Source organism: Magnolia sinica, chromosome 8 (genome assembly GCF_029962835.1).
Source record: "Magnolia sinica isolate HGM2019 chromosome 8, MsV1, whole genome shotgun sequence".
Classification (NCBI taxonomy): Eukaryota; Viridiplantae; Streptophyta; class Magnoliopsida; order Magnoliales; family Magnoliaceae; genus Magnolia; species Magnolia sinica.
In genome coordinates this window covers 59,047,160-59,073,932 of record NC_080580.1, presented here as the reverse complement: position 1 = coordinate 59,073,932, position 26,773 = coordinate 59,047,160, and the positions used below count along the sequence as shown (strand labels likewise).

Genomic DNA, 26,773 nt, shown 5'->3' with positions numbered 1-26,773 from the left:
AAATACATCACGGAAAGGCCTTCACAACACTGTCTAGACCTTGGACGGTCTGGATTCAACACATGCATCAGATGGGCTCCGCTGTCCCAGCTAAACCCCAATATTCAACTAGACCTAGATTCATGTCCTGACCTAGGCATCGGAGGGTCCCCTGCCTAACCAGGGTCCTCTTTATTTGTCTTTGTGCAGGTTTGCTGGTCCAGGGAAGGGCTAACCAGATTTCTGTATCAACAGTATTAAAGCAATTATATATAGTGATGCAATTAATAGTCTAATTATTGGAGACACTGCACACTTCCCTTTCCTTCTTGTTCTAGAAAGGGCTTCACCGAGGTTACAGTCTGCAAGCAGCTCTTCCCTCAATTTCTATAACATGTTCAAGAAGTTTTCCTCTGAAGATGTTTCTACACAAAATCAAGTGAAGGCATCTGTTCAACGCAAGATCTGACAAAGTATCGCTAACGAGTACCCAGGCCTTAAAACAGTGTTGGAGGACTTGCTTCCAAAGAAATCACCTTTCATCGTTGCTAAATGTCAAAATCACCTAAATCTGGTTCTGGTGAACAATGTGACAGATTTCAGAGGATGATGAGCAGGAATGAAGGCTACAACATTTTCGTTGGAAACATCTCTTTTGACAGCTCATAGGAAGATCTATACAGGGTTTTCAGTAAGTATGGGAAGGTAGCCGACACCTTCACGCCGTGGAATGAGAAGCTTCACCGCCACCGTAGTTATGGTTTCATCCGATTCCAATCCTCAGCAAATGCTTATGCTACGATTTGGGCTCTCAATGGCCGGAGGATGGATGGCAGTGTAACACCCCGACTTTTTAGGACCCGAGCATATGACTCGTGTCCCAAAAATCTGAGTGTTAACCTTAAAGGATGGTCAAATTCGAGTGTACATTTTTTTCATTATTAGATTAAGCAGATGAGCTTAGTATGGACAAATTGACATAAAGGAAAATTTCATTATCATTCAAATATACAAGAAGCTGCCCATAATGACTTATACAAACCAATGTCTCGAAAATTAACAAATATAAGAATTACATGATCCAATACATGAGAAATAGTAGAATGCGAGTAAATTTGAGTCGCAAGACCCCTCAGCTTCTCAAGATAGATACAGTCATGCAACTCTGGCACTTAAACCCGGCTCCTCATTAGCCCGAACCTGAAAATCACTTAAGCCACCTCTGCTACCTGTACAGTTATATATTTAATGGATGAGTGGCCAACTTAGTGTGAATTCTCCTCAAGATTACACACCGCCGTATTAAGTAAGCATAGTTATAAAAACATACCATGCATACAAAACAATACATGATGCAGTCTTATTAAATGCATGGATGTATGAGTGCACATCAACTGGAGATGCTCATCAAGTTACCTTTTGGGCAAAACCCATGCAATGTGGCCGGTCACCAGCGAAAGTACATAGTACATGCATAGTGCCAAACTCACTAAAAGTGGGTCGATAGTCGATGGTCTGAGAGCTAACGAAGCGATACCCCGACTAAATTCTATTAGGCACATGTTACAACATCCAGAATTTACCACCCGTCATCACCCGAATGCTATGAATACATGATTAGCGCAACCGTTATTAATCTGTTTACAACCAGCAGGTTTAATAAGCTCAAAGGTCACTACGGGGAGGTCAGAGCCCAGTGTAGGCTGACAACTCAGGCATAGGTCCCATACCACCATCCTCGGCTCATGAGACTACCATCTTAGGATGTTTAATAGAACCATATCGACTAGTGGCCAATCATATTACAGTATATGGGTTTTACCATTGCATGGTTGCATAGTATAAAGCATCGAACCCATATAGAAAAAATACCAAAACAAAGCCACGTAGGGCCAATATCAAAACAAGCCACATAGGGCAAATATCAAAATAAGCCACATATAGCGAGTATCAAAATCATGCGATAAAATACCATCCTTGAAGACCACTTAGACATAACAACCCTGGATGGTAGACCCACATCAATGATCCATTTAGACCACCACTCAATAACCACTAAGCCAAAGGTCCATTTCATTGATAACCAGTCAGGTTTTATCCCAAGTATGGGTGTACATTTATAGGTGGGGGTTTCCCACTGATATACTAGTTTAAGTTCTATGAGCAATGCATAAATAATCCACAAGTATGAAATAAGTATGCAGGATAAACATTAAGCATGAAATATAATAATTCAATTTTCACCAGCTAACACATGTAATTATAAAAGAGAGATATCAATTATAAATTAAAATACAAACTATAACTTAGGCTAATGGAAAAATGGAAAGCTTAAGGGGAAGAAATCATCACCTTATAAATCGAATCACTCACTAACGTTGCTAGGAAGCACATGCGCGCCTTTAGGGTCAACCCTACTACAAATTATGAAATTGTGCAGTTAGATTAAAGTTCTTTATATTATCTATGGTTTGAACTATTTATCCTAGGGTTTTAATGTAAAATTTGAATTTTTATATTAGGGTTTAACCTTAAATTTAGATTCTAGGATTTGAACTCTACATGGTGTATTAGTTAAAATTAGATCTTAATAATTACAAGAATACTATTAGCATTGGTGTTATAATTTATATTAGCTAATATGTTAATAATGATAGTTCATAAGTCTATATTTAAATATACCATCATTAAATTCTACACATAGATCCAAACCTAACACAGCTTCTATGTTTAAAGTATTGACCTAGGGTTTAGATTACCTTAGTCTAAGATTTTATTCTAGAGTTTAGGTCTAGGCTAGATTTTTGGGGTTTTAGATGTAGAGTTTAGGGCTTCATCTTAAGATTTAACTCTAGGTTTAGGTTTTAGGGTTCTAACATTAATTGATGAACGATTGATCGCAATGTTAATCAAAAATTTACCATTAACATTAACAATGTAAATAATATTAGTTATCATGATAAAAATGACCATTTTGATGACACCAAGTAGTGTGATCTAGTATCGATGATAGTATTTAGGAATAATAAATAAACACTAATATTTAATATCTAGCAGTTGTGGTTTTGATTATAATAACTAATATTATCATAAATAACCTGCTAATGGCTAATTACCTTTAATAATTGAAATGATTATAAGAACATAAATGATAATAATAAATTAACCCATTTGTTTTGGGAGAGAAAGCTTACTCACCTCGCTGACTCGGTTTGAAACCGAGTTGACTCGTCTTAGCCAAGCCTCCACCTACTCTCTCTTTCTTTCTTTTCTCCTCCTTCCTTCCCACTTTCTTCTTTCCTTCCTCTTTCTTCTCTTGCTGAACTCTTAGACCTGCTCTGCATGTACCAGAGCATGGTCCAGTGAGTTGTCGAACTCGGACAGGCCCGAACCGAGTCTGAACTCGCTAGCAACTCGCAAGTTGCACAGCCAACGTGGTGTAGTTGCATCACCCCCAACACTCTCTATCCTCATGTTTCCCACTCTATTTCTCCTCCCCTCTTTCCTTCTTCTTCATTGCTTTCCTTTTCTTTCTCTGCTGCCTCCAGCAGCGATTGGACCAGACGTATGACTCAGCCCGAGCCGAGCTAGTGCACCCACGGTAGCAGCAAATCTCTCTCTCTCTCTCTCTCTCTCTCTCTCTCTCTCTCTCTGTTTCCTCGTCTGCTAGATTCCTAACCCAGCTCTGAATACATTAGAGCATGGGTCAGCAGGTATATGGAGACTAACACATACGTATCTATGTCTGATGATTGCGGTCCTTGTAAGACCCGTATCCTATCCCATACTGTTTCGTAGGCTTTCATGATCTTCCCAGTTAAATTTCGGTAACCTTCGACCTTTATCCGACGTTTGCGCCCGACCCTGAGACGCATGCCGTCAACCAGAGTTGGCTCGACCCAAGACTTGTACCCTAGCAACCGCGCCGTCGCTGCGGTTCTGATGCCGCGTCTCGCGCGCCGAGGCGATACCCAGGCCAGGAGATGTGGTCCCGCATTCGGTTCGAGGAAAACGCCGCACGTTGTAAAACCCAAGAGAATCTCTACAACATGTCACCTCAATCCATCAATCAATCCCATCAAGGGTCAAGTACATGTCAAGTACACATCACCTCTCACCCTTCCCCAAGCAACCCCTAAAGTCAAAAGTTTCTTACAAGCCCATACTTTTCTTACACCATCTACCACAAAAGTCAAAAAGCTTCTTACACATCCATCACCCATCTCTCACTTTCTCTCTTTACAACCCTCTCTCTCTCATTTTCATTTCTCAAACTCTCTTTCCCAAGCAAGAAAACACCACACGTCCAAGCTCTTTCTCCTCTAAGAGAGCTTTGTGTATGGCCCACTTCCCACCCTCTCATCTCCCATCTCAACCATCCAAACTCCATCTCCTTCGTTAGGATTAAAGCTAAGGAGCAAAGGAAGTCAAGGGAGCAAGAAGAAGGTGGTGGGTGATCTTGCATTTTTGTCTTTCATTTTTTTTTAATTTAAGAGTCCATATATGTGGGACCCACCTTGATGTATGCTTGTATCCAAGAGGGGCCCATAATGGTGGGGCCTCTCTATCTCTCTCTCTCTCTCTTTCTCTCTCCCCCTTGTTTTTCCCTCTTTCTCATGTATTATGGCCCCCACTGTGATGTATGATCCATGCCATCCCATCTGTAGAGCCCACCTTGCTGACCGTCTATGTGTGGGCCTAGAAGTGGGAGAAACACAAATATCATATTGATCCAAATCTGGTGGGCCACATCCAAGTGAGACCCACCATGATGCCTATGTTCTATCCACACTGTCCAGCGTTTAGGGACGCTGGACGTGTGTTAGAACGAAGTGTGAACTGACAGTTTGCATACCGTCTAGCCACTGAAAACACAAATATCACTTTGAATGTAAACTTTATGGTGGGCTACTCATGCAGGCCCCACCTTAAGGTATGGCTTTGATCCACTCCATCCATCATGTTTCCCACCTCATTTTAGGCGTTGAGCCAAAAAATGAGGCCAAACTGACTTACTGGTGAGCCATAACATAGCAACTGTGTCCTTACCATTGAAAACCACCTTGATGTTTCTGTACCTCAAAACATGCTCAATATTGGGCTCGTTGTTTTTGTTATGGGCTGTAGGATTCAATGGGTGGGGTGGATTTTACTAAGTTATGGGTGAAGTTAGAGAATGTCTATGTGAAAAAATCCTCTGAAAATCGCCTACACTTGAAGCGGCAGTTGTAACATCCCAAATATTCATGGCCAGAGTATGTACTCATTCCCGTGGGAATCGGGTGTTAATACTGTAAAGTGAGAATGTCTCGAGGACTTGCCCTGAGACTTTCTCCCTTTAACATCACATTCATTTACATTTTTGATGGAAAACCAACCGTAAAAATGAAATTAACTGCCTTTCTTATTCCAAAAGAAAATAAATAAATTGTCAAAGTCTCTCACAATGGGAGCATAACATGAATTCCATTAATGGCAGAAATGTACGTAAAACAAATTCCTATTCTCTATTTTATTCGTCGTGTTCTTCCTCGGGGCGATGATCCTCTGGTTCTTCCATCTGTTCGTCACCTGCATCATCTATGCAGTTGGGAGAGGGTCAATGCCCTACTCATAGTAAAGGTTATCCTTTAAGATTAACAATAATTTAAGAGATCTGTAACATATGGAATAAGGGTCTAATACGCCCCGTGCTCCACTAACACGAGGGTATCAGCATGCGCATACAACCTACATGAGATGCATGTCTAGCAAAGTATGTGGGGCTCATCATACGTAGTGATCCTCACATTGTGGAATACGATTTATAGATAACCGGTTTGACTGACACTCTCACTATACGGATATTCGCCAGCATGGCCAACGCTACCGTGGATTTACGAGAACTCCTCAGAGCGCACAACACATAGGCTGGGTGAATTATGTGACACGATTTGTTCATGAAGTGACTATTTGCGAACATCCAATCTCGGGGTGATGTGGAACTACAGTAGAGAATTACCCACATCGAATTGTGCACCATTACCCGAAGGCTCAGGGACTTATGTGCCCCAAGAGGGTCTCTACCCAGAGCGCATTATGTCCATGATAGAATGTTTGAATCACTAGTTGTGATACATCTTACACATCACTAGCACTTAAAGAGATAAATTAAATCTTAACAAATATAACTAAATCCAAATAATAAAGAATATCAACTGAATTATAGAGGTTCTGGAATGGCAAGACACATGCCCAAGCTGTAAAGATAGATGACACGAGGCCAACATAATAAGAAAAGGGTGATAATGGTTAACTCAATAAAATTGAAGAGTGTCAATAGCTAACTCAAATAAATAGACGAGTGGCAGAGCCAACTCATTAATTTGTTGAGGCAAGGGCAAGGCTTACATCCATGGCCTCACATTAATTCAAAGAAATTCTTTATAACGGAAGTGATGTCACAATCCCAGAAGGGCCTATAGGTAGTGATGATATCAACTAAATCAATTGAAAGGATAAAATCATAAAAAACATATAAACATGAAGGGCAAGATAATTCATGTTACTAAAGGCATAAAAGAGGCCAGATAATAGGAATGCAACAGAAGGCAAACTAAATAAACCAACCTAAATTACCGTAATTTTAAAGGATAAAACCCTCGCCTTCGATTATCTGCCCGCCTAATCTCAATTAAACATCCAACCACACTTTAAAGTTTAAGTCTCGTCCTAAAATACATGGTTAAGTACGAATTAGGTTTTCATAGCCTTGACTAAGGGAAGATCCCGTGTTGATATTCTGATTCTGAATGTGCCACCAGGCACGCTAACCCACCGAGTTGACTCAATTTTGACTCGGTAAACCATCCACCCGCCTGGTCGTTTTGGAAACAAGAGGAAAAAGAAGAAAATCGGAAACGAAAGAAGAGGGGAAGGAAGAAGTGCACCTGCCTGTGCCTTCCACGTTGGATTCGGGACTCCTTCAGCTGTTCCAATTCCTGGCTAGGAAGACTGGAAATCCCGTTTCTTCTTGCTGTCGTGGACGAGCAGCCGATCGTTTTCCCCTCCTGCTTCTTCCTCTCTCTCTCTCTCTCTCTCTCTCTCTTGTTCTCCCGTTTTTCTTTCCTTCGTATTATGGCACAGTGGTGCGTCGGAGACGGTTTTATAGACGTGGAAGCTCCTGCGTGTAGCTCTTACGCAAGGGCACTGGTTTACATCTTACGCAGTCCCTATTTTGGTGCAAAAATTCTTGGTAACCGACTCGTGTTGGACCGGATCTGAGCTGCCTGATCACTCCGTCCTTCCGATCCGACTTCTTGGACGGGGTCGGGAGTCGTGTATCTTGAATTTGGATGGTCGGGATCATGTCCCTGATGCTCTGTTTTGGAGATTCTTGCACTGGATCGCTCGAAAATCGTGGACATTCGCAATACGCATATCACCGACTGCGATGATACCATTGGGGCCCACATTCCCCAATTTATGGGAAATCCACTCCATACCTTAGGTTCCTTTAGAAATTTCAGGCCCAGAAGTCATGGTTTGGATCAACTCTGTGGTGGCCTACGGACTCTCCCTTGTTGCCGTTTATCTTCCGCTCGAAGGTGTGGAAACAACCCTCACTGCTTCTTTATAAGGTTTTCTATCTATTCCTAGTAAAACTACCCTTTGGAATTTAACCAATGGTTCAGATCAGACCTTAGGACCGAGGTGATGGCCTACTGAAACGGATCACAACTCCCTGTTGGGGCAGAAGAAGGATTTTTGAATCCTATTGGGATTCTTCGGGTCAGCGGTAGTTGACCACTTATGGTAGTTCGGTATACAGCGGGCGTACTTCCGCTGGGTACACCGTCCACGTGAAGTGAGGCCCATCATACTGGTTTAGGGAGATCCACTCCGTCCATACGGTTTCTCATTTAATTTAAGGGGTTGGACCAAATATTAAAGTGTATCCATTCCTCAGGAGGGCCCCAAATCATTGGTTAATGTATAATCTATTTGTTGGACTATTTTTACAGTGATCCGGGCGTTGAAATCCAACGTGTACAGATAACTTGTGATACAAAGGCATGGCGTAATGTTTTGGATCAAATGGATTGTGGTGGCCAGGTGGTCTTAGAATCACGGGTTTAATGTTAACGGCAATTTTGTAATTGATGCAGATATAAGAGTTTTGAGAAATCTAGTGGCTCCACCTGGTTATATTCACTTTTTTAAACTATCTTTACAAAAGAGCTTACGTCTAAGTCCTCATGGATTAGGTGTTGTTTATTTATTCATCTAAAGGAATGAACGCCTGTATTTATCATGTTGAATCTTAGGATAACACTTGAGGACTTTTGATTCTCGAGCATCGAAAAGTTCGGCGTGTTACAAACTCTGATCGGATAGAGGCCAAATTTGCCTCCTGCAGCCTCAATCCAAAGGGGTCAACTTCTGCCCTACCATGATGTGGTTTTGAGATCCACACTGTGCATTTGGTAGGCCCCCTTAGGGCAGAGGGCCACCCGAAAAATCAGCCTAATCCGAAGCTTAGGTGGCCCACACGACTGGAAACAGTGGGATTGAGTGGCTGCCATTGAAACCCTTTTTGGGTTCTCACTCTCAGCAAATTGGATGGAAAATAAACATTACGGTGGGCCCCATGTGGGGCTACACCTGATATGGGTGCTGTTTAGGCCGTCTAGGGCCTGGACGTGGATATACTATATTACATTATATATAGTATACATTATATTATATATTATATATATTATATTATACAATATATACATGATGGTGGGCCCTACGTGGGATCCACCTCTACCTTTCTAGTGTAGCAACTGCACGTATAATAGTTATATAGCGGCCCTTTCTCGATGGTAGCAAACCTGCAGGCCCCACATTAATGTATGTATTTTTCACCATTCATTGTTTGAACGGTGGGGTCCACCATGATGCATACGTTATATTCAAACCATCCAACCACATTGAGATATCATTTTCATGGCATGAGCAAAAGGTTGGGTTAGATCTAAAGTTCAAAGTGGACCCCACCATTTAAATAGTGGACCATGACATCCGCCGTTCAACTTTTAAGGGCAACAGTAGTTTCCAATTTTGTTGATATTTGTTTTCATTTCATCTATCTCTATGTTAACTTGTGAATAGGTCGAATCCCAAAAATATATGAGGTTGGGCTTGATTTGATATACATGAGGCCCATTTGACTTGGCCCATTTGACTTGGCCCAATTAATTCGGCCCATTCAATCGACCCATTTGATGTATATGAGGCCCAATGAGACGTATGTGAGGCCTTTGTGTGGGCCGAATGTGATGTATATGAGGCCCATTGTGATGTTAAATTCCACCATGATGTATATAATGATGTTTTTGGCGGTCATGCCTTGGGAGCAATGATGGTTTGACGTCCACATTGTAAGAGCAATGATGGTTAAATGTCCGCATTGTAACTCTCCCTAGGGCCCATTGTTAGGCCCATACTTGTAGTGTGTAGGCCGTCTAGGCCCATCTTCGTTGTGAATAGAGTTCATCACTATATATAACATGTTTAGAATAGTTCCATGATTCATGATCATACACATCATATGTATGCTTGATATGAGGAGTGACTGATCATAGCATATGCCTTCAGGTAGTTTGTTTATCGGATCGGCGGTGATGCCCCACATGAGCACGCGGTACGCATGATTGCTGTATGACTGGATTGTGTGATTCATGCATCTCGCATTGTGTGACATGTATACTGTTCACCCTAGCGACATCAGGGCCATAGCCTCTACAGGCATATCGTGGTTGGCAGGATTGGATACCGAAAATCTTATTCTACATGGGGTGCTATAGATATCCCTGGGTGAAAGTCCTTAAACCCTTATGGTACCAGGAGGTTGCTCCAACGTTTAGACCGAGTGGGTGCATGAGCGCCGAGTGCTAATTACTAGAAGGCCGCACTTTCCACTGTGTCGTGGTCGGTTGGAAGGGGGTGCGGCCTTACCCACCCGAGAGGAGGGGGCAAAGCTAGGCTAAGTTTGACCAGCTCGAGGAATGGGTCCGCTATCGATAAGCCGAGCCCGATATTGGCAGGCGGATAGTGAGGTCTTTTCCACTTGCCTTATTAGTGCGATGGGACGACAATCTAGTTTGGAGTGTACTAAACCCCAGTGACATTCCAAATTTGAGCTATATTGATATGTGAACTTAGATGAAGATTCGTATGCTTGATTTGCATCTCGCATCGCATGACCTTGGTACGACTGACATCATTCATGTCTTGCATCGCATAGCCTTGGTACAACTAATAGTATTCATGGATTCATCAGTATATTCCACATTAATCTGATATTACATAATTGTACTACTATCTTGCGCACACACTTTCAACACCCTCTAAGCTTTCTATAAGCTTATGCACAACCGTTGCGTGCAGGTGACGTTGGATCGCAGCAGCGCTGAGGCAGGAGTACATATCAGATCAGCTTGGAGCTTTTATCTATCATCATTGTATTTCCCTTTATACTCATTGTACTTATAAAGTTTTTGATCATAGTGAAAATGTGATGGAGTTTTTGGTTCTTGTTTTTGGGTTATGCCTTTGGTTATGCTTATTACAAATCAAACTGATGTTGAAAATCCTCCTCGTAGCATCCCAGGATCGGAACCTGGCGAATGGGTGCTGGAAGCCTAGAATGGGGTACTACGGAGTCTATCGGTGCCGGATTCAACGATCGAAAATTTTGTGAGCCCGGTCTCCGAGTTTGGGGCATGACACTGGATCCTCTACTTGGCTGACCTGCTGCAGTCGCGCCACCAAGCTGATCTCTCTCTCTCTGTTTCTTCTTCTATTTCTCTTTTCTTCCTGGTTCTTCCTTTCTTTCTTTCTCAGATTTCCCATTACTACCGAGGGCTCTTTGAATAGCAGGGATTCGAAATCGACTTAGCTTAAGCCGAGTTAGACTCAAGATAGACCCACCCGACTAGTTTTAATACATTTTTGATTAAATCATTACCTCCAACACGCTGATCTGATCGTGATGGAATTAATAGCAATCAGACACCATCAAATGAGCTATGGAATAGACGCCTTGGATGAGTGACTGATGATCGGGTTGGGCTCAACGACTGGTGCAGCTTGGCGAGGAAGAAGACCCAAGCGTTAATGGCATATTGCAAATGGGGGTTTATTTCTTCGAATTGATTGTTGTAGGTGGTGTGTATGAGCTCAGAGGAGTTTGGAGAATGGTTGGAGTGAAGCTCCAAGGAGGTTTTCATGGTGGGTTTAAGCTTGAGAGGGAATGGTTGTTTTCTCTCTCAACCCCCATTTCTTTTCTAAATACCTAGCTAGGATGGCTAGGATTTCTTTAGAATGGACGGTCTGGATGGAGGAAGGGCGACTCACGCGGATCATCCTATTGGCGTGAGAGCAGTTTCCATTTTTGGTAACTTTATGTTTTTGGGACTGTTTGTGTCAGTTCTTGTGTGCACACCCGTGTGTGATATCAAGTGGGATAGCTGTTGTTTTAGTCGAGCCCATCGTATGAATCCAATGGATGGTTCGGATCTTGGAGATGGGACGACATGGTGGGCCGTGATCAAATATGTTTAGATGTCTGTCCGTCCACTGTCAAGAACCAGGGAGAGAAAAATCTCTCCATTAAAGGAAAGTTCGGGTCAGCGACAACTTAACCGAGTTCCTTGGATTGGTGCACAGCGAGTGCACCCCTGTGGTGCACATGCGACGCAGGTGTGAGGTCCACCGTGACATTTGTGAGAAATACACTCCGTCCAATAGGTTCTTGGGGCCTAATGGGTCCCCTGACTAAGGATCAGGCATATCCAAGATTTAGGTGGGCCACACTCTTAGGTTTCACACCCTAATGGTGGATTCTAGTCAATTTAGTGGTCGAATCACTCCAAAATTGAACGTCGATGGTTAAAAGACCTAAATGGGCCATTTGTGAGGCTTCCATCCTATATTTCTAGCCAATTAATATAAAATTTATTACTATTGTGCATTACTTATAGTTACCTTAATTAAAACAATTTACACCTTTATAAGTATACTTTTAATATTAACATACTACTATTTACATGCTATTGGCCATACATTTACTAGTGTATAATTCATAGTATACAATATCATACTATATATATGTATGAATTAGAAATTGTACAACACTATATTTAAAATTGTATTGTTAAGTAATATACAACTTTTATTAAATTATTTAAAAAAAATTGTATACCTATTTATAAAAGATATTTAATACTACACTAATATTTATAATTCAATCATATGTTGTAAAATTATTATTCATTATGTTTATTTATTATAATATATTTTCATAATAATTTACATACATTAAGTACGTACACATCACTTTATTTCATTACATTTTCATACATTATTTAATTGGTAGTTAAATTATTAAAATACATCCATAATCCTTTTGATCTATGTTTGTATAGAATTTATAATAAATAATAAAAATTAATATATTTATTAAATATTTTTCTGGATGGTTCGATTCATCTATCGAGGTGATAAAAGTCCTTACGACGAGTTGTGCTGATGATGTGATGGCTCGTAATCAAACGTCAACGGTTGGAGGGTCAACATATGGATGGGGTTGTAATGTATGTGAATATTTAAGTAGGTTAGGTTTGCATTCGTACTAAACTAGATTATATGGTAACACCCGAGCACTGAAAAGCTCAGGGTGTTACAGGCAAACTCCTTACCATCGAGCTTGGTAAACCTAGAAACATTTCCCCCAATCCCTCCAACAACCCCTCCCAGAGATTCCCCAAAAGGAAAAGGACGACGACCAAAGAAACCCGGCTCAAACAGACCCTCGTTCTGATCTCCAACGCCTCTGCGACATCATGGACAGCCGCGGCCTTCGCAAGTACATCGTTCGCCATCTCTCCGAGATCGATAAGCTCCGTACCGACATTTCTGAGGCTCTGAAGCGCGCTCCCAACCTCCCGCGGCTCGTCTTGGACTGCATCGAAATTCAACGAAAACTTCTTCAGCTAGAGTTGGCCCTGATAGGCCACACGATCAATCAGAAGGTTCCCATCGTCTGCCTGATCCAGGCCCTTCAGGACTCCAAGTTTGCGACCTCGAACATCAAAATCTCCAAAATTGCAGTGGATCGATTCCTCCTCAACTTCAAGACCAGGGCTGATATCACCGCTTTCCTCGCCGACAAGGCACTTCACTCGTTGATGGGCATCTCCAACGTTGAACACTGGAGTCTAGAGGAGCCATCAAACAAAGGTATTTGGATATCCTTATTCGGGATCCCCCCACATGCCTGGTTGAAATCGCTTTTTCATCGGTCTGGGTTGTACTTTTGGCAAAGTAGTGGAAGTGGCACGCTGCTCTGTTCTTGGGTTGGTCTTAATCAAAGTGAAGGTTAAAGTCATTCTTCAACCGGGGGAAGACATCCATAGTATTAGGAAGTTGGTGGTTAATGGCTCTGAATCCCCTATCTGGGCGTCATTGAACGGACAATCAATCCTCCCTGCAGTTGAGTTTCAACCCATCCCATCTATGAGGATGTAATGCCACGGTTTTCAGAACCCGAGTACACGACTCGTATCCAAAAAAAAAACCCAGGAGTTAACTGAAAAATAATGGTAATCAATGGAAATCAAAGTGCAAGTAGTGGAAAACAACCATATATAGCATAGATATAATAAAAATAGGAAACAATATCCTGGCCCACTCAGATGGGGGCTAAATACAAATCCTCAAATGTAATAATTCAAAACAACTATCATAAATGAAGTCTACTGGTTGAGGCCATAATATGCAGCCACCTCCTGATACGGCTCCTTATCATAAGACTCCTCGACTGCAGCCACCTCTGGATCCGTCGCGAGTCCATCTGCCTCTGTATCCTCTATACAATTGAACATTAATGAATGAGTGGCCATCTCAGTGTGATCTCCCCTCAAGATTACACACCACCGCCCTAGACAATAAATAACATAAAACATCCGGCAACCCAAAACATAGTAAGTGCAGCCTTATTATATGCATGGATGCGTGGATGCAATCATCGCCCCGGGGATGCTCATCCGTGCGGACATTGGGCTCGTCACCCATGCAGTCATCGACCTGGGAAAAACTCATCCAGTCGGACAAAATATATACATCACGTACGGTAGCGATAGATGTTGGTCTGTGCCATGCATGCATGATTAGCCATACCATTATTAGTCCAATTACAATCAGCCAATTTAAATAAGCTCAAGGTCACTACGGGAGCTTGTAACCAGCGTAGGCTGACAGCTCGGCCATAGGTCCCATACCACCTTCCCCGGCTCATGAGGCTACCGTCTTTAGGGTGTGTATAGAACCCACTAACTTATAGTTAATCAATTCTTAATGCCAAGGGGACTACCACCGTATGCTAACTTGGAATGATACGTTGAAGTTGTTAAATACGGCGATTAAAATGTAACGGCATGTATGATTCAAAAACGAGTAAACGGCGGTAATTGTAGAAGCTACAACGTTCATTCCATAGCTAAGTAAGTGAAACCACCCCATGTGTGGTAATCCCCACGATCAAATGTCACCAACCATAACCTTCCGGTTGGGGATCTACTTACATCACAACCAGTCTAGTTACACCCTAAATATAGACTCTCCTTAGTTAAAGATTTCCATTGAGAGATTTCAATGGTGTGTGTCTTGTAAACAATAGTATGGAACCTAATCATAAATTAGAAATTAGGTAGCAATACATGTATTCCTATGAGTCACACGATCATAAGTTTATAATCCAAAAACATGCACTTAATGGACTAACACATTGCGCATATAGTGAGTGACTAGTTGAATGACTTGAATGAGTTTAGTACACATGTCCAAGCGAAATGATCAAGTGTAAATGTGAACCTAGGGCATGTTTCTAAACCTAACCATTAAATATTTTATTAAACACTAAATAATCCCATCAAATGAGTTAATTATTTCTAAACATGTGGATCATTAACTAAGCAGATATACCAAACCAACACAATCCATTTCCAGGATATTAATCACCCTCCTTGAGGCAGAGTCTGGATAATCCAATCAAAAGAAAATCACTTGTAAATCATAAATACTAAATAACCATTAAATGTCTCTACATTTCTAGATTATCAGTCATAGTTATCAAAAAAAAAAAAAACTACTCTTAATCCAGTTGGGAGTGGAAAGCCCAACAGGAGAAAAATTATCACCAGAAAGGTCGTAGTAGGGCCCTTGATCCGATCCTTGTGCGTAGATAGTGGGCCCAGGTTACGCAAGTAGTTTCCTAACAAGACCAATTTGCATTAGACAAGAGTCCCTACGGTTAGGTTATTTGGGCCTATTTTAAAGTGACTGGGCCCATCAGGTTTCTATCTCATAGTTGGCCCAGGTCGGGCTTGGTGTCCGCTTCAAGCTAAGGCCCCAATTGGGCCTGGGTTATGTCGCATGAATGAGCCCAGGAAACTGTGTGGGTTGATATTCATTTAGGCCCACCAGTTGTTACATGCCAAACCCCATGAGGGCAGTGGCCCACCTATGAATATGGTGAGGCCCATCCGGCTTCATATGGTGCGTCCCATCTTTATATATATGGTGAGGCCCACTGCAATGTGACCCATTGTATGGTGCCGCCCACTTGAATGTAAGGCGTGGCCCACTGTAATATATAGTGCAGTCCACTGCTATATGGGGCCCACCTGCGATAAGTAGGGCTCGAACTGGCTGATGGTTCGGCCCGCCTAGTTTCTAAAAAACGGCTGGGACTGGGTCAGGATTATGGTCTAAAGAAAGCCTGCCTTCAGCCTCCTTGACTGGACTGATCCCAGCCCAGCAAGTAGACTGGTTTCAGCCCATAACTCAGGTCCTACACGGTTCGACCTTGGCCCTAATTGCGGCCCACATAATTGGAGGTGATTAGATGGTCTTCAGGGTACAACCCACATTTAAGTCGCCTTGCCCAACCGAAGATGGTGCGGCCCACTGAGTTTGAAACTCAGGTGCAGCCCATAGAGATTTTGGACAGCGGGGCCCATTTTGGGCTTGATTTTAGCACGGACCCAGACCTGGCTTTAGCCTGGACCCAGGCCCTCTGAAGGGCTGCCTCTATTTGGATTCCCAGTCTGTACAATGGCCCGTTTCCAGCCGTATGTGCGACCCATGATTGGCCCAACTAATTGGCTATTGCTTGGTCCGTTGAGGCCTGGTCTTTGGGCCTGTCCGCACAGCTAGAAAAGCTGAGTTTCAGCCTGGTTTATATTGCTATAGCAAGGGCTGTGACTGGTCCTGACTAGCTCTGAATGTGATTCCAACAGCTAGGTATTTTGGAAGGAGAAACGAGCTAAGGTAGCTGTCCACCTGGCTTAGTTTCAGCCCATCACAGAGCTCGGTTAAGAGCCTGATTTCTACCACAGCCCCGGCCCTGAAATCAACTATTATTTGTCCTGATCTCGGCCCGAAATGGGGCCATAACTGGATCTGGTTTCAGCCCCAAACAGCACCTCTGTTTGTCCTAGATTCAGCCTGAAGCACTACCATTGATTGGCTTAGTTCTAGCTTGACTCCTTGGCCCGTTAGAGCTCGACACGGCCTGGTTTCATGGCCTATGTGGAAGCCATTTTCGGCCCACCACCAAGCTCAGCTAAGGATCCGCTTTCAGGCTATTCCAGGGCCCATTCAAGGGTCTAATACCATCTCCTTTTATGGCCTATCAGAGACCCTTCCACCACTTGAAAAAAAGTCAAATTTTCGGCCCAACCACGACCATTATTTGACACGGTTTCGGTCCAACACTGGGCTTACTGGCTAGCCTAGTTTCAGCCCAAAGCACAGCCATTATTTGACATGTCTTTGGTCCAAGACACTAACACTAGTTGGCCTAGATTCAGCCTTACTTGTACTGGCTGCAACTCCAACAGCATTGTGTTGTTGGGTGATAAGGAAACGAGGAAGGTTTCGGGTTTCCTGGTCTGCTTTGTTAACAACGAGTCAACTTGACTCAGTAGCAGCTACAATGATGAAAACCTGTAAGGTGCACTTTAGGTTAGTGTGACGTTTAGAAAGGAGGGGCTGATCAAATCAGATTAGGGACCCATACCTGATGAATTCTGGATTTTTGGTTCTCAACCCAACTCTTGAGCGAGTCGAGCTAACTCACTCGCTCAGTCTCTCCCTCTCTCTCTCTCTCTCTTTCCCTTCTCTCTGTCCTTTCTCCTTTCACTCTTGTTGGCGCGAATCCCAGGCTACAGGGCCTTTTTTATAGCAATGGGAGAGAAGGTCCCAACGGTTGGAAAATGGCCTCCCTATCGACGATTCTGATTGAAAAATGGCTATGCATGGGGCCAATCCAATCCTAGGGATGGATTGCTGATGCCTTGGACCACCAGAAAAGTAACTTTTATGATCTGATGGGGCCCATCTCTTGATCTCGTTTGGATGGGTTATTAGGGAAGATGATCGGCCCTCTAATGGCAAATCGCTTTACCATATATTTCAAAATGATCTAGTCCATTTGAGAGGACTAGATCAAACCTCTGACTAGCGTGGGGTCCACTTTTTTAGGCTCCAACGTCAGTTTCAAATCATCTCATGAGAATCTCCATTTCTCATTATTTCTCGTGAGATGATATATTTTTCATCTCCTTCTCATCTCATCCTGAACGAGCAGCTGGGATATCTCCACGTGGCCCCAGGAATGGCTAGAAATGTGCCAGAACTTTCTTCCCAAAGAGGAAAGTCTCTTTTTGCTTTTCTTTGGGCAGGCCTTGCTCGGCCATTTCTGGAAAAGATAGAGCGTGGCTCTCCCTGGGCGATGGATGGCTGGGATGATATGATCAGGCCAATCGTGGGCCACCCATGTAGTCTTAGAAGGGTCCCACCTCGCGGATATCCGCCACGTGCAAGCACATGGACGGTTCTACCCGAAATTCCTCGTCCTTTTGTATGGGCCTAAAAGCCTATACCGTTAAGATGAGGCGAGCCCTATGAACACAATGGACGGTTTGGATCTTCCGGATAGTGGCTAGGGTGGACCACTTTGGAGGTTAAAGGTCGGCAATTTGAATTTCTAAATGGGCGGGAGAAACCCATTTTCTCTTTTTAATTTTGGCTCAGTAAAAGGCTGTTTAACTGAGCCCGCCGTTCCAGTGCACATCGTGCATGAATGCATGGGGTTTCTATGCACTCCGTGTGGGGTCCACCATGATGTTTATGACAAATCATGTCCATTCATTTATCTTAGGATCCCCATGTAGGGGTCCCAGCCCAGTTTGGGGCGGGGCCAAGGCCCAAGTGGGCCATATCACGCTTTTCAGGTTACTTTACAACCAATACCATCAATCCAATGGCTGCACTGACTTGGTACTTGATTTCAACGGCCAAATGCAGGTTTGGGACGTATTAGTTGCTTGGTTTGCTATCTACTAGCCCCTGGAGGTCGATTACTAGGGCGTTGCTTCATTTCTTTACTATTAATTGACTCAATGATTATTTTAATTCAAGGTGATTAATCAAAGTTACCTTCTTGCTTGTCATGGGGTGCAATCTGTTCCCAGGCTTCCGATGGATGGCTTCAACTTTGACTGGAAGTCCCATCCTGTGCATGTCAAGTTCAAGTTGTCTAGTTAATCAATCTTGATTTTCATAAACGTAGTTTTAAGGGGTAACACTCGTATACCAGAGGTACAGGGTGTAACAGAGGCTTCCTACCATTTTGACCAGAGAATGGGTGGAACGTGTATTTCATCATCTAGTTCAACCTCCGGACATGGAAATTGCACCTCCTCAGAGCCATCTGCTGCCCACAGGTACATCTCTTGCTCCCCTCACTTGTGTTTGTTCCAATGCCTCTGAGAACAATTCCATATTACAATTCCATATTACAATCTTTCATAGAGGCTCCAACTACCTCAGCCTCACAATCCCAATAGCACCCCACCCTTATTTGTCATATATCCTTTCGGATCCCGGCCCCCCAGCCGCCCATCCCAACCTCCTTCCCGTGCCAGTAGCTTAGCCCTTTCAGGCCCCTCTCCCATCCACAGATACCAACCTAGTCTCAGCTGCTGCATCCTCAACTATTCACCTCAATCAAAACCCTTCCCATATCAGTATTTCAGGACTAGTTTCGACCTACCTTCTTTCAGCCAAGTTCCAGGCTTAGAGCCTGTCTCCCTATAGGCGTGCTGAGCAAGACATAGATGTTGTTCCAGCAGCTGTTGAGCCTCCATCTCTCTATTCTCAGTGCTCCCCTACGAGCCTGACTCCCCATAGGAGTGCTGAGCAGGTCTCTGTGGTAGTTCCATCAGCTATCGATCCTCCAATTCCTACTGGGGATGGTAGCTCCTCTCTCTATTTTCAGAGCACCCCTGCACCCTGCTGGGAGTCACATTTTCTGGGGAGCAACCGTTGTGCATTATCATAGGGTCATAGCCCACTTAGGGCGGACAATGCTTTTAAGGAATCCTCAGCTGACGCGGCCATGAAGACCTGGAATTCCCTCCCTCTCCATAATTTTCAGCAACAATGAAAACCCTGATGAGATCACATCTCAGTGGATCTATCGCCTTTCTTCCAGAAAGGCCCTGTGGCTAATCGGCGGCCTTCCCCAACGTGTCTGGTCTAATACAGACCATAACATACAACAAACTGCTAACCGTACTCGAATAAGACACATGAGACATGTAACACCCTAGTTCTCATAACCCGAGGATACTCGCTCGAGTATGAGAACCCCAGGGTTACGTCATGTAATGAAACAATCCTTCCAACGCATCTCTTAGCACTGAAATATAACTTTTATATATATGCCCTCAAAAAGAGTTCAACGTATGTGAAATAGAAGCAAGTGGTAAACTGAGATCCCACCGCAGGGGATTTAATAACAAAACACAAAGACAACCAAATATAACATTTGTCAAATAATAAAAGAAGTAAATCCTAAGCATTTAGTGGAGCTCCGACGGTTTGACTACATCGTCGTACGGGCCCTCCTCACTGTACTCCTCAGCAACACTAAGTGTCTCATCATTGACACCATCTTCCTCCATTATACCTGTATCTATTTGGTGCAACTGCACGATTGGATGAGTGAAAACTCAGTGGGAATTCCCCGCAAAGATTCATGCATATCACATCATTCCAAACAGTTTAAACCACACAAAATCAATCATATTGAGAGTAATATGAATTTAAATGTAAATGGATGGATGTATGAATGTATGCTCAAGATACAGATCTGGGGATGCACATCCAGCTGTCAAAATAATAGGGTCGCCCACCGTAGGTGTACCACCTGGAAAAGATCATGAAAGCGAGTGCACCCAAGGATATCCTGACTCTTGGAAAAATACATGGGGTACGCCCGAGGAGTACATAAATCCCAGAAAAACCTCATATAAATAAAGAGCACCCAAAGTGGAACAAGTGCACATGTTCTATGAGTCCAGTGAAGGGATAGAACCTTCAATAAATCATACAAGATGTGACTTACATTGAGCACTCGGAAAAGCTCATATGTCGTGCATGGATGTCATGCACCATGGTACTCACGCACACTCCATGATATTATCAAAATCACTTTCGTAAATATAGCCAAGCTCATGGTTTTATAATAGGATGTCAAACAATCTAATGCAAGTTCAATATAATTCCATATACCCTTTCTAGGACCAATGGAGCCCGTGAATGTGACATATGGCAGGTAGTTAGGGAACTCATCCAACATTCATCATACATGGTCTCATTCGGTGAATTGCAATACCATGATTCTTGTCACCACTAGTGGTACTATAACTAGAGTCAAGCAAATTTTAAAATACTATATAAAACACAAGACTAAGTCTAGATCTTATAAATATAGGATCTGTAAAATAGGAAATGAAGTATAGACTCATGTTCATCACAGAAAGCAGAAATAGAAGAAATAGTTCACTATACATATTGTTCTAAACTTTAGAGCACATCAGATTCAACCAAGAATGAATCTAGCATATGTAGAGTGTAATGGGAAATTCTACTATTTATAATACACTCGTGAATAAAATCGCTTTCCTCATGTTTAACAGATAGGAATGTGCATGTAATACTATTCACAATATGATTGGTAACAGAACCTCTTGCCTCATGCTTGACAGATAGAAATGCACATGTAACTATCCAATTTTAACATGGAGTATGATACAAGTCTTTAAATGAGCAATAGTAACAATTCTACGCATATTCTCATGGTTGATCAATGAACAGAGAAATGAAATCACCACTTTAGTGTCCCTAGACATTCGGCTCAAACTAGCTTAGGGTTCAATGAAAAGAGATGAAGCAATGTGGGACATTCCTCACCTCCGATAAATGTCTATTAGATTTGAATCTCCTTGCAAGGTGAGTTATGAGTTCTTGGTTTAAACTTGATTCAAGGGTAGTATCCTTCAGTTATGGCAGCTACCATCAGTACCATATGTAGAAACTCGTTGCTGGGGATCTTAGTTGTGTAGTGAGTACCTCAGCTTCAGGTGTGGGACATACTCTGGTGGTCTGTCCCTGAGGTTAATCATTGAGTTAACTCAGTTATGTAATTAGGTAGATAACTAGTTTATACATAAACTTGGACAGAGGTGAGTCTGGTTTTGATACCTGTAGGTCCTTCATGAAGGGTTTTGCCTGAAATGTGGATGAGTATTAGACTCGACCGATCTTCCAATGATCAGGGTGCAGCATTTCAGCAATAACCAAGATTGATTTGGGGTATTTGATGGTGCAGTTACATTGGAGCAATCCGACCACAGTCATGGTGTCGGATCAGAGCTTGGTTACCCTGGAACGTGTAGCTGAGTTACTCAGCTAGAAACCGGGTCGAGGTGACTGTGGACTCAGTCAGCCGAACTGACAAGTTTGCCAATAACAGAGGGAGGAGCGTCGATGATTAGCTGACTTGGGGCACTATTCCGGTGTTGACAGATGGTTTGGGATGACTGGCTTCACAGCAGATGAAGTAGTGGGACGGTGGTTAGAGTGCGAACTCAGCAGACTCGGAACGAGCTGAAACAACGGCTGGAAACTAGTTTCAGCGGCTACTCAGGCTCCTCTTTTTCCCTTCTTGCTATTATCTCTCTCTTCTCTCTATTCCACCTCCTTCTCTCTCAATCTCTCTTCTCTCCCTCGGCTTTGTCTCTCTTTAGTTTGCTCTTAGAGGCAGACGACTCGGGCTGAGTCGTGTTGCTCTCGACCCAGCAACCTGCTCATACGGTGCCCTCCCACACTCTCCATCTTTCTCTTTCTATTTCTTCTCTCTTTCTTACCTTGGGATTCACCCTAACTCCTGGCTTTTTATAGTTGTTTCCGCTTCTGGGTCCTTCTTCTGCTAATCAGTTATCAACTCAAACGGTTTGTAAATGCGTTATCAAGGTCCCATATAATCGTTGATCACATGCATGTGCCCAAATCTCCTTCTCTGATGGGTTTCGGGTGTGATAATCTGCACGATGGACGACTCGGATGGGTGAATGGACCACACACGAAGAAAATGGGTCTCTCGGCTGATTTGGGAAGATGGAGTGCCGAAAATGGCAAATCTATAATGGGTGGCTTATCTAGGGATCAGGGTCATTTGGATGGTCCTGATACAGCTTAAATACAATGTGGGGTCCATTTCATGGTGAAGGGTGGCAGTTGATTATCACACTTGTTAAGCTGGGGTCGGTTTCTAGACATGGCTGCGTCTCGCCGATTTCTCGGCTCTCCTATGAGATACATCGAGCAGCCCTACTCTCAACGTCCTAGATAAACTCTAAGGAAGCTCCTAGATGAAGATGGATGGATGAGATGATCGGTACTATAAGTGGAAAGATTCCTTCCGCCTTCTGGCGTGTAGGGGTCTGTTTTTTTGGAAACAGGTGGGGCTGACGGGGCGTTGGTTGCGTGCGTGGTTCCCGTCCGACTGTTTCCAATGGTTGGATCTGCTAGAGGGGCAGCGTACGTGGCTCTATCTCGATCGTCAGGGTCCCTCCCTTATAATACAAGATCGGACGCTGACCGAACTGGTGTAGGGAACTTTCAATCCTAGGTAACACCAGGGTTAGGGTCGGTGGGACCCTATCTATCCGATGAACGGTCTGGATCTCACCTTTGTATTCAGATATTGGTCGTTTGTACCATCCAACGGACGGCTCTGTTTGAAACAGCGTCAGGCGGGAAACTTGGCTGAATTAAGAGGATTTTTGGTTTTTAATCAGGTTAAACTCCTTTGACCCGATGTGGCGGTCTCGTGCGCGCCAGGTGCACGCCATCTGTGCACATGCACTACTTAAATGAGATGTCCCTGTGATTGTCTAAGTCGATCCAGGCCGTTCATTTGACTTGGAAGGCCCAACAATGGCTACAGGTTACGTGTTATAAGTTCTATGGGTTAGGTGTTCATCATTTCAAGCATTTATCGTTAGTAAGTGTTGATTATTTGGGTCCTAATCGCTCACAGGTGTAATATGAGTTGTCTATCACTCTTACAAGGTTTGGTAACAGTTCCGGATTGAAGATTAGCCTACCCTTATTCCTGTAAGGGTTCTACTTGGAGATTGATCCTTGGTAAGTGTTACTTATTTCCATTGAACTGTTAGTTCCCTACTTTAGTGTGTGAGTTAGAGATCCCAAGGCGTGTTTAATGGGAAGTATAATCTTTCTTATGGCTAGGATCTTGTTACCGGGCTCAAGTTAGTTCCTAGTATTAGGAAGTGGAGTGGTTGGTCCCATTTAGTAGTTGAAAGTTATGATAACAATTAAGGTTCGTTACACCTGGCTTCTCCCAGGTGCACCATTGAAGCTGGGAATTTCTCCCCATAGATTACAACCCTCCCTCCTGCAGTAGTAGCTCCAGATACCTCTGAAGTCCAGCTTATTCTAAACTCCAACAGAAAATGCATTGGCAGGAGGGCACGCAAGCATTTCCCCCACATTCTAGGCCTTGATGGTGGCTGGAACGGGAGATTGAGACAACTTAAACGTCGCAATGCTGGGCCTAAAAAGATTTCCCATGGATAGTTGGCTCATCTGGAACGCCCGTGGGGTTGGCAACAATGTCACCATTACTTCATTGAAGCGACTCATCCGTTAGTCCAATCCTACGGTGGTTGCGATCCTTGAACCTATGCTCCGTGATTCCAAGCGAGCCAGTGTAGGGCTGAAACTTGGTTTTCATTCTTCCCTATCTAACACTTCGAAGGGGGGTAAAATCTGGATTTTCCACAACTCCTCCGTCGATATAGACATCGTCTTGGCATCCAATCAGCTATTGACTGTGCTTATCAAGTCCCACAGTCGCATGGAAGCCTCCTTTGCATCTTTTACCTATGCCATATGCTCCAGGTCCCTCCGCAGATTGCTGTGGGATGAACTCCGAGTGCTAGCCAACAGCTTTCCCATCCCCTAGCTGGTGGCGGGGGACTTTAACACGGTGTTAAACTCTTCAGAACGTAGAGGGCCTGGCCCTTTTAACGCGCAGAGTGTGGCTGAATTCATGGAGGCACTGAACAGAGCAGGCCTCAAGGACGCTGGATTCTCGGGCAATGTCTACAATGGTGCAACAATCAGCGAGGTCTCTCTAGAGTCTAGGCCAGGCTCGACCAAGCCTATGGGAACGATGCATGGATGTCATCCTTTCCCTCTTTCCGAGTGACGCACCTCCCTAGGCTCCACTCTGACCATGCTCCCCTCCTGATTCTGTTTCCCCATGTATGCGGAACGGGCCCAAAATAGTTCAGATTCCAACGCATGTAGTGCCTGTATGAATCCTTCGAAGAATTGGTCAAGAACACCTGGAAATCAGACACCATGGGTGATCCTTTTTAGGTCCTTATCAGCAAATTCAAGAACCTTAAGTCAGCTCTGAAGGTTTGGAATTGAAATACTTTTGGGAATATTTTCCAAAATCTGAAGCAAGCCGAACATGACCTGGTTGCTGCTGATCTTGCTGTGTAACAGTCCTCGGATGCAAGTTCTCTCTAACAGCTCCAACATGCCAAAGACAAATTGGCCCATCTAGAACTTTTCGAGGAAGTTTTTTGGAAGCAAAAAATCAAGGAATCATTGGCTCAAAGAGGGAGACCGAAACTCTAAATTCTTTCACTCATTTGTCACGGACCGCACTAGAAGATCCCACATTTATAAAATCAAGCTTGTTGATGGAACTATTCTTGTTGACCATAGCGCCATCAAGAGTGCAACGGTTAGTTTCTTCTCAACTTTATTACAGGTTGAACCTCCTTCTTCTTCTCCTAATGACATCCTGGACATCATCCCATCTTCCGTGTCTGAGGACGACAATAGGTATCTTCTCCTTGACCCTTCCATGGAAGAGGTCCTTGCGGTAGCCAAGCCATCCCAACTGATAGTGCTCCTAGCCCAGATGGTTTTTCATGGGCTTTTTTTCACCATTGTTGGTATAATGTGGGCCAGGACATACTCGATGTGGTCCATTACTTCTTTCATGAGAATCTTCTCCCGAGGGCCCTCTCGGCAACCCTCCTTTGCCTCATTCCCAAATTAGCCGCTCCAATTAAATTTTTCAATCTTCGCCCCATCAACATTTGTAATTGTATATACAAGAAATTTGCAAAAGTTATTGCTAACAGGCTGGGTAGTATTCTTCCAAAAATCATTTCTGCTAAACAGGGAGCTTTCGTTAGAGGGCGATCAATTATGGAGAACTGTGCGCTGGTGTAAGAGATTTTCAGAGATATCGACAGGAAGGTTAGGGGAGAGAACATCCTAATCAAGCTAGATATGGAGAAAGCCTATGACAAGCTCGATTGTGAATTCTGAAGGCAGTCCTGAGAAGATTTGGCTTCAACGGTGCATAGATCCAACTAGTTGAGAAGTGTTAGAACAACTCCTAGTTTTCTATTCTTATCAATGGAGAACTTACAGGTTTCTTCAAGTCCTCTCAGGGCCTCTGTCAGGGCAATCCTCTTTCTCCTGGGCTTTTCATCATTGCAGCGGAAGTATTAGGCAGAGGTTTCAGATGTCTGATTGACTCGGGTACCTACAGCCCCTTTTGGTCTCGCAGGGACTGCCCCATCATCTCCCATTTGTTATATGCATATGACACGATTCTTCTCGCTAATGACTCTTCCAAATGTCTTCGGAAGATCTTAACTTTCCTTGCTCTCTACCAAGACTCCTCAGGTCAGAAAATCAATGCTAAGAAGAGTGTTTTCTTCATTTGCTCCGGCCAATCGGCTGCCCGGGTAAGGGTTGCCCATCGCATCCTAGGCTTCAATGTGGGATCCCCCCCTTTACCTTCTTGGGCATTCCGATTTTCAAAGGTAGAATGTGGAGGGCCTATTTCCAGTAGATCCTTGATAAGTTTGTGAGCAGAATTTCAGGTTGAAAAAGTTGCATCCTGTCCCAAGCGGGGCGCCTCACGTTGATAAATCATGTGCTAACTAGTATTCCAATCCACACAATGGCGACTACTGATATTCGTATAGGGTTTTTTTGCTGATCTGGATAGAGCTACGACTAATTTTTTTTCTGGGGCTGGGAAGGGAGTCAAAAGCGCTGTCATTGGGTCAGTTGAAAATCTATTGTTATGCCAAAGAAGGAAGGTGGGCTAGGCATAAAGAGCTACAACAGTGTTATGAAGGCCAGCTTCAGAGCAAAAATGGCCTAGACCGTTTTTTGCAGCAGATCTAGTAGCTGCTGGTCAGTTTTTATGAGTACAAAATTTGCAGCTGATGTTACCGATCTTGGGCAGATCAGCAAATCCCCTGTTGCGTCCCTCCTATGGAAGAAAATC

The 26,773-nt window shown here is 43.5% G+C and overlaps 1 pseudogene; it reads left to right on the top strand.

Annotated features, from left to right (window-relative positions):
- The first annotated feature begins 289 nt into the window (after positions 1 to 289).
- The window catches only part of LOC131253359 (uncharacterized), a 28,525-nt pseudogene continuing 2,041 nt past the window's right edge, over positions 290 to 26,773 (top strand).